Source organism: Ranitomeya variabilis, chromosome 5, assembly GCF_051348905.1.
Source record: "Ranitomeya variabilis isolate aRanVar5 chromosome 5, aRanVar5.hap1, whole genome shotgun sequence".
Classification (NCBI taxonomy): Eukaryota; Metazoa; Chordata; class Amphibia; order Anura; family Dendrobatidae; genus Ranitomeya; species Ranitomeya variabilis.
Window position 1 is genome coordinate 247,536,121 of NC_135236.1, and position 17,264 is coordinate 247,553,384.

The 17,264-nt window shown below is 43.0% G+C and overlaps 1 protein-coding gene across 4 annotated transcripts in view; it reads right to left on the reverse strand.

Annotated features, from left to right (window-relative positions):
- Positions 1–17,264, reverse strand: part of C5H15orf39 (chromosome 5 C15orf39 homolog) — a 134,380-nt gene that overhangs the window by 71,388 nt on the left and 45,728 nt on the right. Inside the window, exon 1 of one of the 4 annotated variants that reach the window (XM_077263980.1) lies at positions 13,690–13,824. The exons of the other annotated variants lie outside the window; for them this stretch is intronic. The gene's annotated coding sequence lies outside the window, so the exon portion shown is untranslated. Of the gene's footprint in view, positions 1–13,689; positions 13,825–17,264 lie in introns of those variants that run through there. 4 annotated transcript variants of the gene reach the window in all.

Here is a 17,264-nt window from a genome sequence, read left to right on the forward strand (position 1 = left end):
ACCAGGCTGAAAATTTCGGAGGTGGTTTTCATTAATGTTTGAGACCTGGTACCCCCCTGGTGTTTTAAGTAGGCTACCACTACTCTGTTGTCTGAAAATACTAGGATATGATGCCCTTGTAATTTGTCTACAAAAAATAGTAATGCATGATTCACTGCCCTCAGTTCTTTTTGGTGCGAGGAAGCCCCGAGTTCCTGATTTGTCCATACCCCCTGAGCGACTCTGTTGTCCAGATGAGCCCCCCACCCTGTGGGACTTGCATCTGTGGTAACTATCTGAGACACCTCTATTACCCAGGGAATCCCTTTTGATAGGTTGCTGGGATTCAACCACCAAGCTAGGGAATGAGTAGTAGGTAAACTTAAGAGTCATGTGACCCTCTAACCGTCCCCTAAGCATATTCTGGTTTTTCAAAATGTCCCACTGGAGAGGTCTCGTGTGGAGTTGTGCCCACTGAACTGCTGGAAGGCAAGCAGAGAGGGACCCCAGTAATGACATCACCTTTCTCAGAGACATGGAAGGGTTGAGCGAGCTTCTGACACTAGATTTATTATCTTTTGTCTTTTCTGGACTGGGAGGTGACATTCTTGAGAAACAGAGTCCAAGGTGAGACCCAAAATTTCCTGAATCCTGGTTGGTTCTAGTTTTGACTTTTGAAGGTTCACCAGCAAGCCTAATTTTTTATTAGAGTATCTATCACCCTGACGCATTGCTGACAGCAGAGTTGGGCCGAGTTGCTCACAATCAGAAAGTCATCCAAATATGGAACAATCAAGATGTCTTTCTCTCTCAGATGTGCCATCATCTCTGCTATTAGTTTGGTGAAAATGCGGGGTGCAATTGATATGCCAAAGGGAAGAGCTCTGTATTGGTATTCCCTTATCTATCCTTTCATGACTACTGCTAGTCTGAGGAATTTTTGAGAGTTCCTGTGGATGGGGACGTGATAATACACGTCGCTGAGATCCAGTACTATCAAAAAACAGTTTGGAAACAAGTTTTTTATTGTTGACTTTATTGACTCCATTTTGAATCTCTGGTTCCTTACATAAAGTATTTAACTTCCATAAATTTATTATAGTCCGGAAGGTACCGTCCGGCTTGGGAACCAGGAATAATGGGGAGTAAAATCCCATTCCTCTCTCTAGAGGGGGGACTTCTTGGATGACAGCTTTGTCTATCAGTTTTAAGATTTCTAGTTCTAGAGCTTCTTGTTGTTGAGGAGAGGACCTCAGCGGTGTTACCACATAGTTTCGGGGGGTAGGGATAAAAAGTCTATTCGAAGCCCTACTCTTATTAAATTTAGTATCCAAGGGCTGGTTGAAATTTTCTCCAAGGCCGGGAGGAATTGAGACAATCTCCCTCCCACCCTGGGGGAGACGTCACTTGGATGGGGGGGTTCTATCCTGTGAGGAATTACCGAAAAGGAACCCCCTGTCTCTTCTTTTCCCATCATCCCATTTTTTGCTCCCTTGGTGGTCTTCTCCTAAAAAATTTCCTATTCCGAAAGGGCCGCTTAGTGGACGTTGGGGCCAGGTTGAGGAACCCCTTCTTTTTGTCACCTGCTTTCTGCAGGATATCGTCCAGGGTCTCTCCAAAAAGAAACTTGCCCTCACATGGGATTGAACAAAGTTTTTACTTGGTTTGTAAATCACCTGGCCAGCTCTTTAGCCATAAGGTTCTACGTGCTGCATTCGAAAGAGCTGCAGATTTAGACGCTAGTTTAATGGAGTCGGCCGATGAATCTGCCAAAAACGCCGCTGCTCCTCTAATCATAGGGATAGATTCTAATACTTTATTTCTGGGCACCCTATCCCTTAGCTGTTTCTCTAAGTTATCAAGCCAAATCATTAAGGATCGGGACGTGCAAGCAGCTGCTATGGCTGGTCTTAAACACCCCCCTGCCGACTCCCAGGCCCCTTTAAGAAAAGTATCTGCTCTTTTATCAAGAGGATCTTTCAGGATTCCCATATCCTCAAATGGTAGTGCGAATTTTTTTGAGGCCTTAGCTACGGCAACGTTGAGTTTGGGGGCTTTATCCCATGAAGTAGAAGCCTCCTCTTCAAAGGGATATTTTCTTTTTATAGAGGGGACCGATGAGTTCTTCCTCTCTGGTTTTTCCCACTCCTTTTTAATTAACGCTTGTATGTTTTCATTAAGGGGAAAAACTTTATGCTTTTTTGGCATAGTCCTCCAAACATAATATCCTGGACCGTTTTGTCAGGACGAGGGTCCAATACCCCCATAGTCGATCTTACTGCCTTTACAAGTGCGCAACCTTATCTAGGGGGAAGCAATGACGACCTCCACTCTCATTATCCGAAGAAGAGAAGGAGGATTCCTGTGTATCTGAGTTTCTACTCTCAGAGCTGGAAGAGTCAGAGTTCAGATAAGCAATAGGTTATTTTCTATTGACTTTCTTTTCACCTTTAAGGGAATTAAACACAGTTTCTACCTCTGATTTAATTACAGATCGTAACTCAGAGGCGAAGTTTGGGGTTTCCTCACAGAGGACTCGACCTATACAGGAGTCACACAACTTCTTATCCCAAGATTGCGGTAAGGCTTTTTCACACAGGGGGTAGGTTCTGTGTTTTGTTTTCCCCGTTCTTTTCCTTGCCTAAAATAAACGGAGAAGAGGGAACCCCAATTACAAAAGTGAACTTTCACGAAGATCACTCACCAATCTGACGCAGCCACAGGTACTGGTTCTGGAGGAGGGGTAGGATCCTGAAGTGTGAGATCCGTATGCGGTAGCTGGTTCACCACGCTGGAGTTCTTGGTATGCTGCGTAGAATGGACCGAAAACTCCGGGTATCAGCAGAAGTTCGTTTCTTCTGTACATCCGGCTTCGGTCGCTGGTGGTGGAGCTGCTGTGGCGGAGGCTGGAGCTGCTGGTCGCTGTCTTCCATGGTACTACCTTGGGACGGCATGCAGCGAGGAGCTCCCATATCCACCATTCTTTTAAAGCTTGGCGCTAATTGCCAGCCCCTCCCCCTGTGGCTGCATTACTGAGGAAGTGCTTTTTTTTCCCCTGTAAATCTTCTGCGCATGCGCGCGTTGTCAGGGACCCGGAAATGAAGCATTCCGGTTCCGGGGCAGCGCCATCTTGGTACACCTCACTCACTGCGCCCCCCCTGAACCAGAAGTTTTCCTACCACTTCCGGTGCGGCGCCATCTTGGATATCCAGGCGTCCTCTGCACGGCAGGTCCCGGAAGCCCAAAACTCCTATCCAGAGTGGTGGCTGTGCTTCCCCCCGCTCACGCTCCGGACCCATCGGTCGTAGCCGTGGCGGCCTCGGACACCATACCAGCCGTGGCAGGGGCATCCCCGCTGCCAGAACTTGGACTGGTCGGCTCCAGACTCTTCAGTCTTCTCGGATATCCTCGGTCGGTCTTCTGATACGCAGGTACCGTCCTAGTAGGTTCCCCGTCAGGGACAGGAAACCAAACTGATGCAGGGGAGAGGTACCGCCCTTTTATCCTGTAGGTTTCCTGTCCCTGAAGGGTGGATCCCCTCTCTCTGGTGGTGCTGTCATGGGGGATTGAGAAATTATATGGGTTAAAAGTTGACCAGCGATTTCTCAGTTTTCCAACAAAATTTACTAAACCATTTTTTTTTTAGAGACATCATCACATTTGAAGTGACTTTGGGGGGTCAATATGACAATACTCCAAAGTGACATTGTTATGGAAATTTGGTTTGGGATGAATCCCTGTGTGTGCTGCGGCCGTTCCGAATCAGATGGAATTGAGCGCTCAAGGAAGAATGACTGTTCACGGAGGGACCAGAATAACATTACCATACCCGGCTGTTTATTGTTCATACATGGTTTTATAGATGCACACAGAAAAGGAAAGGGGTGGTTAGTTAATTAAAATACAATTAAGCTGCTATATTATTGGTTGTCTGAATACATAAAATATTCTGGCTAAGGCCTAGCAACAAGCTGATTTAGCACTCTAAAAGTAGCTGTCACCTTTTTCCTGCTATTTCAGCAAAAATCTATATATCAGCTTAAGACATCTGGTGTTGGTTCCTGTTTTTGGTGTCTAGAAAGTACCAAGGAACTGTCTGGTTTGAGCTGGTCTGGCTCATGGGGTCAAGTTAAGCAATTGATTATAGTGTATATATGATTACAGTATATATGAGTATATATGCAAGTGAGATCTATATGAAATGTATACATTTGCATCACAACATCATTCTAAAAACTGTACTCCTCAAGGTGCTCAAAACCACATTCAAGAAGTGTATTAACCCTTCAGGTGCTTCGTGAGAACTAAAGCAGTATGGAAGCAAAAAATTAACATTTAACTTTTTTCACAAAAAAATTTATTTTAGACCCAAACTTTTATATTTTTACAAGGGTATTAGGAGAAAATGGACCACAAAATGTGTTGTGCAATTTCTCCTGAGGATCTAGTGTTTGGAAGAAATTGCATGACAAAATTATGAGCCCTGTTTGTTCCTATTATCCATTGTGAAAATTATAAATTTTAGCAGAAATAAAATTTAAGTTTTCATTTTCACATCCACATTTCAAAGGGAATCCGTCACCCCAAAATTCGCCTATAAGCTGCGGCCGCCGGCATCAGGGGCTTATCTACAGCATTCTGTAATGCTGTAGATAGGCCCCCGATGTAACCTGAAAGATAAAAAAACAAAGGTATATTATACTCACCCAGGGGCGGTCCCGGTGCGGTCCGATGGGCCAGCGCCTCTCATCTTCATACGATGTCCTCTTCTTTGCTTTCTGCCGCAGCTCCTGCACAGGCGTACTTTATCAGAGCAAAGTACTGCAGTGCGCAGGTGACGGGAAAGGTCAGAGAGGCCCAGCGTCTGCGCACTTCAGTAATTTGGTCTGCCCTGAATAGGGCAGACAAAGTACACCTGCGCAGGAGCCACAGCAGGAAGCAAAGAAGAGGACGTCATCGTATGAAGATGGGAGGCGCTGGACCCAGACTGCGATGCCCATCGAGCCACACCGGGACCGTCCCTGGGAGAATATAATATACCTTGTTTTTCAGGTCACATCGGGGGCTTATCTACAGCATTACAGAATGCTGTAGATAAGCTCCTAATCCCGGTAGCCTTAGCTTATAGGCAAATTTTGGGACAGAAAACAACAACCTATATAGAAAGAAACACCAGAGATAATAATTTTTATAAACTGAGGAAAAACACTATAGAAATGAACCCTTAAAAAATTTCCTTCAGACCAAATTATATTAAATAAAATATATTTTTTATTAAAAATAAATTGCAATCACAAAAAACATCACCAAAGCGTATGGAATTTTTTATTATTATTAAAATTGTATAATCTACAACAGATATTTATTTATTAAGAATATAAAACATACAACTATAGATAATATGTATCTCCTCCAATCGAGGTTTACTTAGGGATAGATAAAAAAATATATATATAAAAATCCCGTATGTGCAAGACAGGGCAAGTCCAAACTGATCAGTATAATAAACATAAAAATATATATAATGCAGCAAATAATAATTTAATAATATAATATGTGATAAAAATCAGTCAAATAAATTTGTGAATAATATGTGTGTATATCCATATATACACACACACACCTATTGTGTGCAGCAAAATAAATCAATTCATAATAAAGTGCAATAGTGCAATAAAAAATAAATTGCATACAAAACAACCAGTGTGTCCACAAAAGTTGTGAGCCAAAAACAAAAAACAAATAATTATATATTACCCAGTAAAAGCGCTGCCAAATGTGCCAAAATATATTATGAATACTGACCAGTTAGGAGTACCACTGCCCTGCACACATCACTCCAACGCCGTTTCGCTCACTGCTTCATCAAGCATATTTTTATGTTTATTATACTGATCAGTTTGGACTTGCCCTGTCTTGCACATACGGGATTTTTATATATATATTTTTTTATCTATCCCTAAGTAAACCTCGATTGGAGGAGATACATATTATCTATAGTTGTATGTTTTATATTCTTAATAAATAAATATCTGTTGTAGATTATACAATTTTAATAATAATAAAAATTTCCATACGCTTTGGTGATGTTTTTTGTGATTGCAATTTATTTTTAATAAAAAATATATTTTATTTTATTTAATATAATCTGGTCTGAAGGAAATTTTTTAAGGGTAAATTTTGGGACAGATTCCCTTTAAGAAGTTTTGTGAGGCACCTATGGGTTCAACAAACTCAACACACCCCTAGATGAATTCCATGATGGGTCTAGTTTCCAAAATGGGGTCACTTGTGGGGATTTCTGCTGTATTAGTACCTCAGAGGCTCTGCAAATGAGACATGGTGTCCGCAATCTATTCCAGCAAAATCTATATTCTATATACCAAATGTCGCTTCTTCCCTTTTGCGCCTTGCTGTGTCCAAATAAATTTTTGACTACATGTCAGTTATCGTCAAGCTCATAAGAAAGTGGGTAACAAACTGTGGGTAACAAACTGTGGGGTCCACTTTGTCATGTTGCCGCTTGCAAAAATTAAAAAATATGGGGCTAAAGCAACATTTAACTGAAAAAAATTTAACATTTTCAATATGACGACCTAATGTTATCAAATTCTGTGCAACAACAAGTTCAAAATGCTCACTATACCAATGGATAAAATACTTACAAATTCCAAAATGGGTTAACTTGTGAGGGTTTCCTGCTGTTTGGGTGTCATGCAAATGCAACATGGTGCCGGCGATCTATTTTAGCCAAATTTGTGTTCCAAAATTCAAATGGTGTTTTTACAAACAGCAATTTCTGACCACGAGAGGCATCAGTGCGCTCATAAGAAACTAGGTAACAAATGGTGGGTTTCATTATCTTGTGCGATTACTTGCAAAAGTGAAAAAAATTCTGGCTAAAGCAACATTTTAGAGTAAAAATTACAATTTTTTTTTTTCGTTCGACTTTGCATTAAAGGGAATCTGTCAACTACTTTTTCGTATATAAGCTTCGGCCACCGCCATCAGGGGCTTATCTACAGCATTCTGTAATGCTGTAGATAAGCCCCCCCCCCCCAATGTAACCTGAAAGATAAGAAAAACAAGTTAGATTATACTCACCTAGGAGGGGCAGCACGGTCCGATGGGCTTCGCGGTCCGGTGCCTCCCATCTTCATTGATGTTGAGGGCAGAGCAAAGTACTGCAGTGCACAGCTGTTGGGCCTCTCTGAGCTTTCCTGGAGCCTGCACACTGCAGTACTTTGCTCAACAGGGCAGATAAAGTACGCCTGGGCAGGAGCCATGACAGGAAGCAAGGAAGAGGACGTCATCGCATGAAGATGGGAGGCACTGGACCGCGACGCCCATCGGACCCGGACCGCCCCCCCAGGTGAGTATAATCTAACTTGTTTTTCTCATCTTTCAGGTTACATCGGGGGTCTTATCTACAGCATTAGAGAATGCTGTAGAAAAGCCCCTGATGGCGGTGGCCGAAGCTTATATACGAAAAAGTAGGTGACAGATTCCCTTTAAATTCCTGATTCCTGTGTAGCACCTGAAGGGTTAAAACATTTCCTGACAGCAAGTTTTTGAGGGCCGTAATTTTTAAAATGGCATCACTTTTGGGGAGATTACAATATATAGGCCCACACAGTCCAAGCAAATTTGAATAGACCCCTAAAAAAAAACAGGTTTTGTAAAGTTTTTGAAAAAAATTAGAAATTGCTGCTGCTAAACTTGTAACCCTTCTAACATTCTAACAAGATAAAATGACGTTTGAAAAATGATGCAGATGTAACGTCAAGTAGACATGGGAAATGTTATTTATTATTTTATACAGCATGACTAACTGGTTTAAGGATATAAAGATTGAAAATTAGAAAATTGTGAATTTTTCAAAATGTTCATTAAAATTCTGAAATTTTCACAAAAAAAAAACAAAAAAAAAACACAAATAAGTACAATATGTCACAAAGAAAAAAATCTCAGAATCACTGGGATACGTTGAAGCGCTCCAGAGTTGTTACCATATGAAGTGATACTGATCATATTTCAAAAATTTGGCCTGGTCATTAACCCCTTCAAGTCCTTGCCCTTTTCAGTTTTAGCATTCTCGTTTTTCGCTCCCCTCCAGAGCCATAACTTTTAAATTTTTCTGTCATGGCCATGTGATGGCTTGTTTTTGCGGGACAAGTTGCACTTTTGAACGACATCATTGGTTGTAGCATGTCGTGTACTAGAAAACGGGGAAAAAAATTCCAAGTGCGGTGAAACTGCAAAAAAAGTGCAATCCCACACTTGTTTTTTGCTTGGCTTTTTTGCTAGGTTCACTAAATGTTAAAACTGACCTGGCATATTGATTCTACAGGTCATTACGAGTTCATAGACACCAAACATGTCTAGGTTACGTTTTATCTAAGTGGTAAAAAAAATTCCAAACTTTGCTAAAAAAAAATAATCAAAAATTGTGCAATTTTCCAATACCCATAGCGTTTCCATTTTTCGTGATCTCGGATTGGGTGAGGACTTATTTTTGAAGGCCGAGCATTTGACATCGGCATTTAACTAGTTAATAGCGGCGGGTGAATCGCGATTTCACCCGCCGCTATTGCGGGCACATGTCAGCTGTTCACAACAGCTGACATGTCCTGGCTTTGAAGCGGGCTCACCACCGGAGCCCACATCAAAGCAGGAGATCCGACCTCCGAGGTAATAGTACGGCGGAGGTCGGTAAGGGGTTAAGGTTAAAAATGGCTCCGTCACTAAAGGGTTAAATGTACATAGATCGGCCAACCCATTCTTTGTGCACAGTTGATGGCTCGCAAAAGTTGGCAATGGAAGAGGAAGCTGTCATAGTGCCAACAGGCTGCCTCCCGTATAGTTTATATTGTGAAATTTGGTGACAGATCCACTTTACTAGTTTTGCAATGGAATAAAGATGCCAAGCACAATAGCCAGGAATGAAAATGTGTTTTATTGGTCTTGAATACACACAGTGGTCCAAAAAAATGTATACTCAATATAACATGAAAAATATCTGTATGAAAGCAGTATTACAAGATTTTCTGTACAAGAAAGGGTAGCTGTAAGTCATGTTTGACTTCTGTAATCACATGTGGTGCTCAATATACCGTATATACTCGAGTATAAGCCGACCCGAGTATAAGCCGACCCCCCTAATTTTGCCACCAAAAACTGGGAAAACTTATTGACTCGAGTATAAGCCTAGGGTGGAAAATGCAGCAGCTACCGGTGAATTTCAAAATTAAAAATAGATGCTCCATACCGTTCATTATGGCCCCATAGATGCTCGACATAAAGCTGTGCCACATATAATGCTCTGCACCGTTCATTATGGCCCCATAGATGCTCGACATAAAGCTGTGCCACATATAATGCTCTGCACCGTTCATTATGGCCCCATAGATGCTCGACATAAAGCTGTGCCATATATAATGCTCTGCACAGTTCATTATGGCCCCATAGATGCTCCATAGAAAGCTGTGCCATATACAATGCTCTGCACCTTTGATTATGGCCCCATAGATAGCTGTGCCATATACAATGCTCTGCACCTTTGATTATGGCCCCATAGATAGCTGTGCTATATATTACCTCTGCACCTTTGATTATGGCCCCATAGATAGCTGTGCCATATATAACGCTCTGCACCTTTGATTATGGCCCCATAGATAGCTGTGCCATATATAATGCTTTGCACCTTTGATTATGGCCCCATAGATAGCTGTGCCATATATAATGCTCTGCACCTTTGATTATGGCCCCATAGATAGCTGTGCCATATATAACGCTCTGCACCTTTGATTATGGCCCCATAGATAGCTGTGCCATATACAATGCTCTGCACCTTTGATTATGGCCCCATAGATAGCTGTGCCATATATAATGCTCTGCACCTTTGATTATGGCCCCATAGATAGCTGTGCCATATATAACGCTCTGCACCTTTGATTATGGCCCCATAGATAGCTGTGCCATATATAATGCTCTGCACCTTTGATTATGGCCCCATAGATAGCTGTGCCATATATAATGCCCTGCACCTTTGACCTTTGATTATGGCATCTATGGCCCCATAGATGCTCCACATAAAGCTGTGCCTTATATATAATGCTCTGCACCGTTGCCCCATAGATGCTCCACATAAAGCTGTGCCTTATATATAGTGCTCTGCACCGTTGCCCCATAGATAGCTGTGCCTTATATATAGTGCTCTGCACCGTTGCCCCATAGATGCTCCACATAAAGCTGTGCCTTATATATAATGCTCTGCACCGTTGCCCCATAGATGCTCCACATAAAGCTGTGCCTTATATATAGTGCTCTGCACCGTTGCCCCATAGATAGCTGTGCCTTATATATAGTGCTCTGCACCGTTGCCCCATAGATGCTCCACATAAAGCTGTGCCTTATATATAATGCTCTGCACCGTTGCCCCATAGATGCTCCACATAAAGCTGTGCCTTATATATAGTGCTCTGCACCGTTGCCCCATAGATGCTCCACATAAAGCTGTGCCTTATATATAGTGCTCTGCACCGTTGCCCCATAGATGCTCCACATAAAGCTGTGCCTTATATATAGTGCTCTGCACCGTTGCCCCATAGATACTCCACATAAATATGTGCCATTGCTGCTGCTGCTGCAATAAAAAAAACAAAACACATACTCACCTCTCTTGCTTGCAGCTCCTCAGCGTCCAGTCCCGGCGTCTCTCTGCACTGACTGATCAGGCAGAGGGCGGCATGCACACTATATGCGTCATCGCGCCCTCTGACCTGAACAGTCAGAACAAGAGGACGCGAAGACTGAGCGGCGCCCGGCGTGTGGAACGAGGGAAGGTAAATATGACATACTTACCTGCTCCCGGCGTCCCGCTCCGTCCCCCGGACAGCTGGTCTTCGGTGCCGCAGCCTCTTCCTCTGTCAGCGGTCACCGGCACCGCTGATGAGAGAAATGAATTATGCGGCTCCGGCCCTATGGGAGGTGGAGCAGCCTATTCATTTCTCTAATGAGCGGTCCCATGTGACCGCTGAACAGGGGAAGAGCTGCGGCACCGAAGACCGTGGGACGGGCAGGGGGAGCGCCAGGAGCCCCGGAAGCAGGTAAGTATGCCTCAGCGCCCTCTCCCCCTCACCTGCCGACCGTGACTCGAGTATAAGCCGAGGGGGCACTTTCAGCCCAAAAATTTGGGCTGAAAATCTCGGCTTATACTCGAGTATATACGGTAGTCACCATTAATTCCAGACACTTCTGGTTTCAGTGTAGTACCACACAAACAACTTTAATTACCGTATATACTAGAGTATAAGCCGACCCCCCTAATTTTGCCACAAAAAAAATGGGAAAACTTAATGACTCAAGTATAAGCCTAGGGTGGGAAATGCAGCAGCTACGGTAAATGTCAAAAGTAAAAATAGATACCAATAAAAGTAAAATTAATTGAAACATCAGTAGGTTAAGTGTTTTTGAATATCTATATTGAATCAGGAGCCCCATATAATGCTCCATAAAGTTTATGATGGCCCCATAAGATGCTCCATATTAAAATATGCCCCATATAATCCTGCATAAAGGTGAATAATGGCCCCATAAGATGCTCCATAGACACATTTGCCCATTATAATGCTGCACAAATGTTGATTATGGCCCCATAAGATGCTCCATAAAGATATTTGCCCCATATAGTGCTGCACAAACGTTATGGCCCCATAGATGCTCCACACAGACACTTGCCCCATTATACTGCTGCACAAATGTTATGGCCCCATAAGATGCCCCATACAGACACTTGCCCCATATAGTGCTGCACAAACGTTATGGCCCCATAAGATGCTCCATACAGACACTTGCCCCATTTGCTGTTACTGCGATTAAAAAAAAAAATCACATACTCACCTCTCCGTCGCTCAGGCCCCTGACACTTTCAATATTCACCTGACTTCGTTCTGGCGCCGCTCCATCTTCAGCGTCTTCTGCACTGACGTTCAGGCAGAGGGCGCGCACTAACCACGTCACCGCGCCCTCTGACCTGAGCATCACTGCAGAAGACGCTGAAGACAGAGCGGCACCCGGAACGAAGAGCATGTGAACATCGCGCAGCGCTCCCCTCTCCGTTATACTCACCTGTCCCTGGCGCTGTGCAGTCCCTGCTTCCCTGGCGCTGCTGCTTCTCCCTGTACTGAGCGGTCACCATTACCGCTCATTACAGTAATGAATATGCGGCTCCATCTCTATGGGAGCTGGAGCCGCATATTCATTACTGTAATGAGCGGTACCATGTGACCGCTCAGTACAAGAAGAAGCTGGTGCGCCGGGAACCAGGGACCTGCAGGGACCGCGCCAGGAGCAGGTGAGTATAATTAGACAGCCCCCGCTCCCCCTCCCCTGCCGATCCCTTGGTATGACAAGAGTATAAGCCGAGAGGGGGACTTTCAGCCAAAAAAAATGGGCTGAAAATCTCGGTTTATACTCTAGTATATACGGTACATTGTACATAGGGATTGGCCTGCATGACTTTTCAATTTCTTTGACTCCATGAAGGTTCACAACAGATCTCACAATCATGGATGAAAACCTCTTCCAGAGTGCTCTGGACATCAGACTTGGCAGAAGGTTCACCTTCCAACAAGACAATGACCCTAAGCATACAGCTTAAATAACAAAGGAGTAGCTTCAGAACAACTCTGTGACCATTCTTGACTGGCCCAGCCAGAGCCCTGACCTAAACCCAATTGAGCATCTCTGGAGAGACCTGAAAATGGCTGTCCACCAAAATTCACCATCCAACCTGACAGAACTGGAGAGGATCTGCAAGGAAGAATGGTAGAGGATCCCCAAATCCAAGTGTGAAAAACTTGTTGCATCATTCCTAAGACTCATGGCTGTTCTAGCTCAAAAGGGTGCTTCTGCTCAATACTGAGCAAAGGGTCTGAATACTTATGACCATGTGATATTTCAGTTTTCTTTTTTAATAAATTTGCAAAAATTACTACATTTCTATTTTTTTCAGTCAAGATGGGGTGCAGAGTGTACATTAATGAGAAAAAATTAGCTTTTTTGAACTTACCAAATGGCTGCAATGAAACAAAGAGTGAAAAATTTAAAGAGGCCTGAATACTTTCCGTACCCACTGTACATTGTGGACATGTCCGTGTCCCAGAGGACCTCATTACTTAACAAGGGTCGCACTACATTTTTACATAAGTGTAAAAATACTACTCAAAATTGCTAAGAGAAGTATTTCTAGCCAATGGGATACTGAATAATAAATAATAATTTTATTTCTATAGCGCATATTCCGCAGCACTATACATTTTATAGGAGAACTTTTCCAAATAATAAAAGAAATTACAGAATAACAATAATCACATAAATTAACAGATACCAAGAAGTGTGAGGGACCTGCTCACAAGCATACAATATAAGGAATTTGCAGTAACTCAAATCTGTCATATACAGGTCATACCTAGTGGCATTCCAAAGTAGATAATACTTTATTCAAACACTTCCCAGGATCAGTGCTAAATGTCTCTAAGGCTATCTGCATGGACAGACATCTAGCAATCATACATTTTTCGCCTATCCTGAAGATATGTTAGATATCATTAGTGGCAAAAGATCAAAACATAAAAGGGTTTGTCCACTACTGGACAATCCTCTTACAAATGTCCCAAATGTGCTGAAAAATTGAAAAAGCATACGCACCTGCCAGACTGTTGACGCTCCTCCGCTTTGAGTACTGTATCCCCCTGGCAATCTTGTGACAAAGTCTGTGTCAAGTGAGCGCTGCAGTCTACCAGCCGCCAGAGCGTTATTGAGCTCTGGCACGAAGTATGAAGCTTTTATTACTGCCACCACTGTGATCAATGTATACTAGAAGGTGTCCGTAAGTCAAAGTTTGTGCAGGTATTCTTTCTACGATCACCATTCCCATCTCATCTGGATCTAATATAATTTCCATTTGTATCACTCAGTATATATAGTCACCCCTCACTTGAATACTTTGGTATATTTTCACAGCTTATACCCTCTGGTATATTATTCCCACTTTCGTTTTCTGGTAAATCAGCATCTGCCATTAGAGTGGATGCTAAACAGCTGCCATCAAACTCCAACGTTAATTGTCCTCTCATCCTTAACTCAAATGTGTAGATGTGGCCCTAACCTCACTCACATCGCCTCCAACTGGCTTTCCTGAGCTGAGCTGGCCTATGTTATGACTCTAATCACCTGAACTAATTGCTTACACAGATATATGCAATCTCCCCAAAAAGTAAGGAACAAAACCATACAAGTTGTTCTGTCAGATCAGACCAGACAGGCTAGCCTTCACTCCCTACAAGCTTTAATGAGCCTTGGGCACACATGACCCAGTTATTGCTTGTCATTCCCTAAACTTCTATTGATCGGAACTAACCACTGCCTACTAGGATATGCAATAGCTCTGTGTAGTTTGAACATCCTCTGGACCCAGTCATCTAGACATCACAACAAAGCAACTTAGATCCTTACATTTGCTACTTTTTCTGCTTCTAACACATCAAATCCAAGAACAATCACTCGCAATACAGGTTTCTCCATGAAAGGTGTTACAAATAAGAACTGGGAAGAAAGAAAGTGCAATAGGGTCTTATCAATGACAAAGGGGTGTCAGGGAAAAGTGGAGATACACTCACCTTGCTGAGTTGCTTAACCTCTTCACGACATGCCCCGTACTAGTACGGTGCATGTCGTGCCTCCCCCTTTGATGCGGGCTCCGGCAGTGAGCCCACATCAAAGTCGTGACATGTCAGCTGTTTTGTACAGCTGACATGTGCGCGCAATAGAGGCGGGTGAAATCGCAATTCACGTGCCGCTATTAACCAGCGGCATTTGACAGCGGCATTTAACCGGCGCTTCCGGCCGCGCGGCCGGAAATGAGCGCATCGCCGACCCCCGTCACATGATCGAGGTTCGGCGATGCGTCAGGATGGTAACCATAGAGGTCCTTGAGACCTCTATGGTTAATGATGCTGGCCTGCTGTGAGCGCCACCCTGTGGTCGGCGCTCATAGCAAGCCTGCAATTCAGCTACATAGCAGCGATCTGATGATCGCTGCTATGTAGCAGAGCTGATCCAGTTGTGCCAGCTAGGGTTGAGCGACCTTTAGTTTTTTTGGGTCGAGTCGGGTTTTGTGAAACCCGACTGTCTTAAAAGTCGAGTCGAGTGAAATCGGCCGACCACCGTGAAAAGTCGGGTTTCGCCCGAAACACGAAACCCAATGAAGGAATTTTTATTCTCTCATTCTCTCTCTCTCTCTCTCTGTATCTCTCTCTCTCTCTCTCTCCCCTCCGTCCCAGCACAGAAAATTTCGTATTGCACATTCCAAATCCCTACTGCGCACAAGCGATAACATGACGATAGGCGTTCACTCCCCTAAGACCTATGTCATCACTCTGCCCACGCTCATTCATTGGCTGAAAAAATGGCGCTAAACGCATCATACGAAACGCGACTTTAGCGCCAAGATCGCGTACCGCATGGCCGACCATGCACAGGGATCGGGTCGGGTTTCATGAGACGCCGACTTTGCCAAAAGTCGGCGACTTATGAAAATGCAAGAACCCGTTTCGCTCAACCCTAGTGCCAGCTTCTACCTCCCATGGAGGCTATTGAAGCATGGCAAAAGTAAAAAAAAATGTTTTAAAAAATGTGAAAAAAAAAATAAAAAATATAAAAGTTTAAATCACCCCCCCCCCTTTCACCCCATCCAAAATAAAACAATAATAAAAAAAATCAAACCTACACATACTTGGTATCTCCGCGTTCAGAATCGCCCGATCTATCAATAAAAAAAAAGCAGTAACCTGATCACTAAACAGTGTAGCGAGAAAAAAATTCAAAACGCCAGAATTACATTTTTTTGGTCGCCGGGACATTGCATTAAAATGCAATAACGGGCGATCAAAAGAACGTAACTGCACCAAAGTGGTATCATTAAAAACGTTGGCTCGCAAAAAATAAGCCCTCACCTGACCGAGATCCCGAAAAATGGAGACGCTACGGGCATTGGAAAATGGCGCAATTTTTTTTTTCTTTTTTAGCAAAGTTTTGATTTTTTTTCACCACTTAGATAAAAAATAACCTAGGCATGTTTGGTGTCTATGAACTCGTAATGACCTGGAGAATCATAATGAGAGGTCAGTTTTAGCATTTATTGAACCTAGCAAAAAAGCCAAACAAAAAACAAGTGTGGGATTGCACTTTTTTTGCAATTTCACCACACTTGGAATTTTTTTCCCCGTTTTCTAGTACAAGACATGGTAAAACCAAATGGTGTTGTTCAGAAGTACAACTCGTCCCGCAAAAAATAAGCCCTCACATGGCCATATTGACGGAAAAATAAAAAAATAATGTTATGGCTCTGGGAAGGAGAGGAGCAAAAAATGAAAATGCAAAAACGTAAAAGGGCTGCGGCGTGAAGGGGTTAATGGCAACACAAACGGCATGTAACAGCTGCGGCACAGATATTGGTAGAAACAGACGACCCCAAATACAAAGGAAAAGAACGGAGGCATCACTTATGCACTGCTGAGATGGAATCCTTCTATATTATTATAACTATAAACACTCTTTTTTGGTGATCACTTTGTACCTACGTTCATACTGCACCCACACATACACAAATGATACACTATTTGAAAGGTAAACTTGCCCCCTTCAGCAAGAAAATAGCCAAACAAACCACACATCCACGATGTTATCACAAAATACACTTTAAACATTAATTTTCATAAACCTGCAGTAAGGAAATATGACCTGCAGGTGGCACCACACTACCCCAAAGTACAATACCACAAGGCTGAAACAAATCCTAACATTTGCCTTGGGGGCTTTCCAGCTTGCCGAACTCCATGCCCAGTCGATTTCAGGCAGGTACACATAAAATATTTGCTGCATATGTGGAACTAGAATAAAAGTGAAACTTTACCTGTTTAGGACTTCAGCTTTAAAACTGAAGATATAAATGAATGCAGCCTAAAAAGGACCGGACAGGTTCTGAACCATCAGATTTTCCGTATTATTGGACAGTCATTGAAAAGTCTATCTTCCTTCTAAGGTTGCAGCATATTGGTGACTTGGAGTCACCTCTGGTTCGAAGTAAAAAACTGCAGCAGACATAACTCAGACTGTACATTGTTTCCCGGTAGGAGAGATTGGTGTAAACAACACTGCAAAAATTGAAAAAAAAAATCCATCCATACGGAAAAAAAGAGGTAAAATAATCTGCAGATATTACT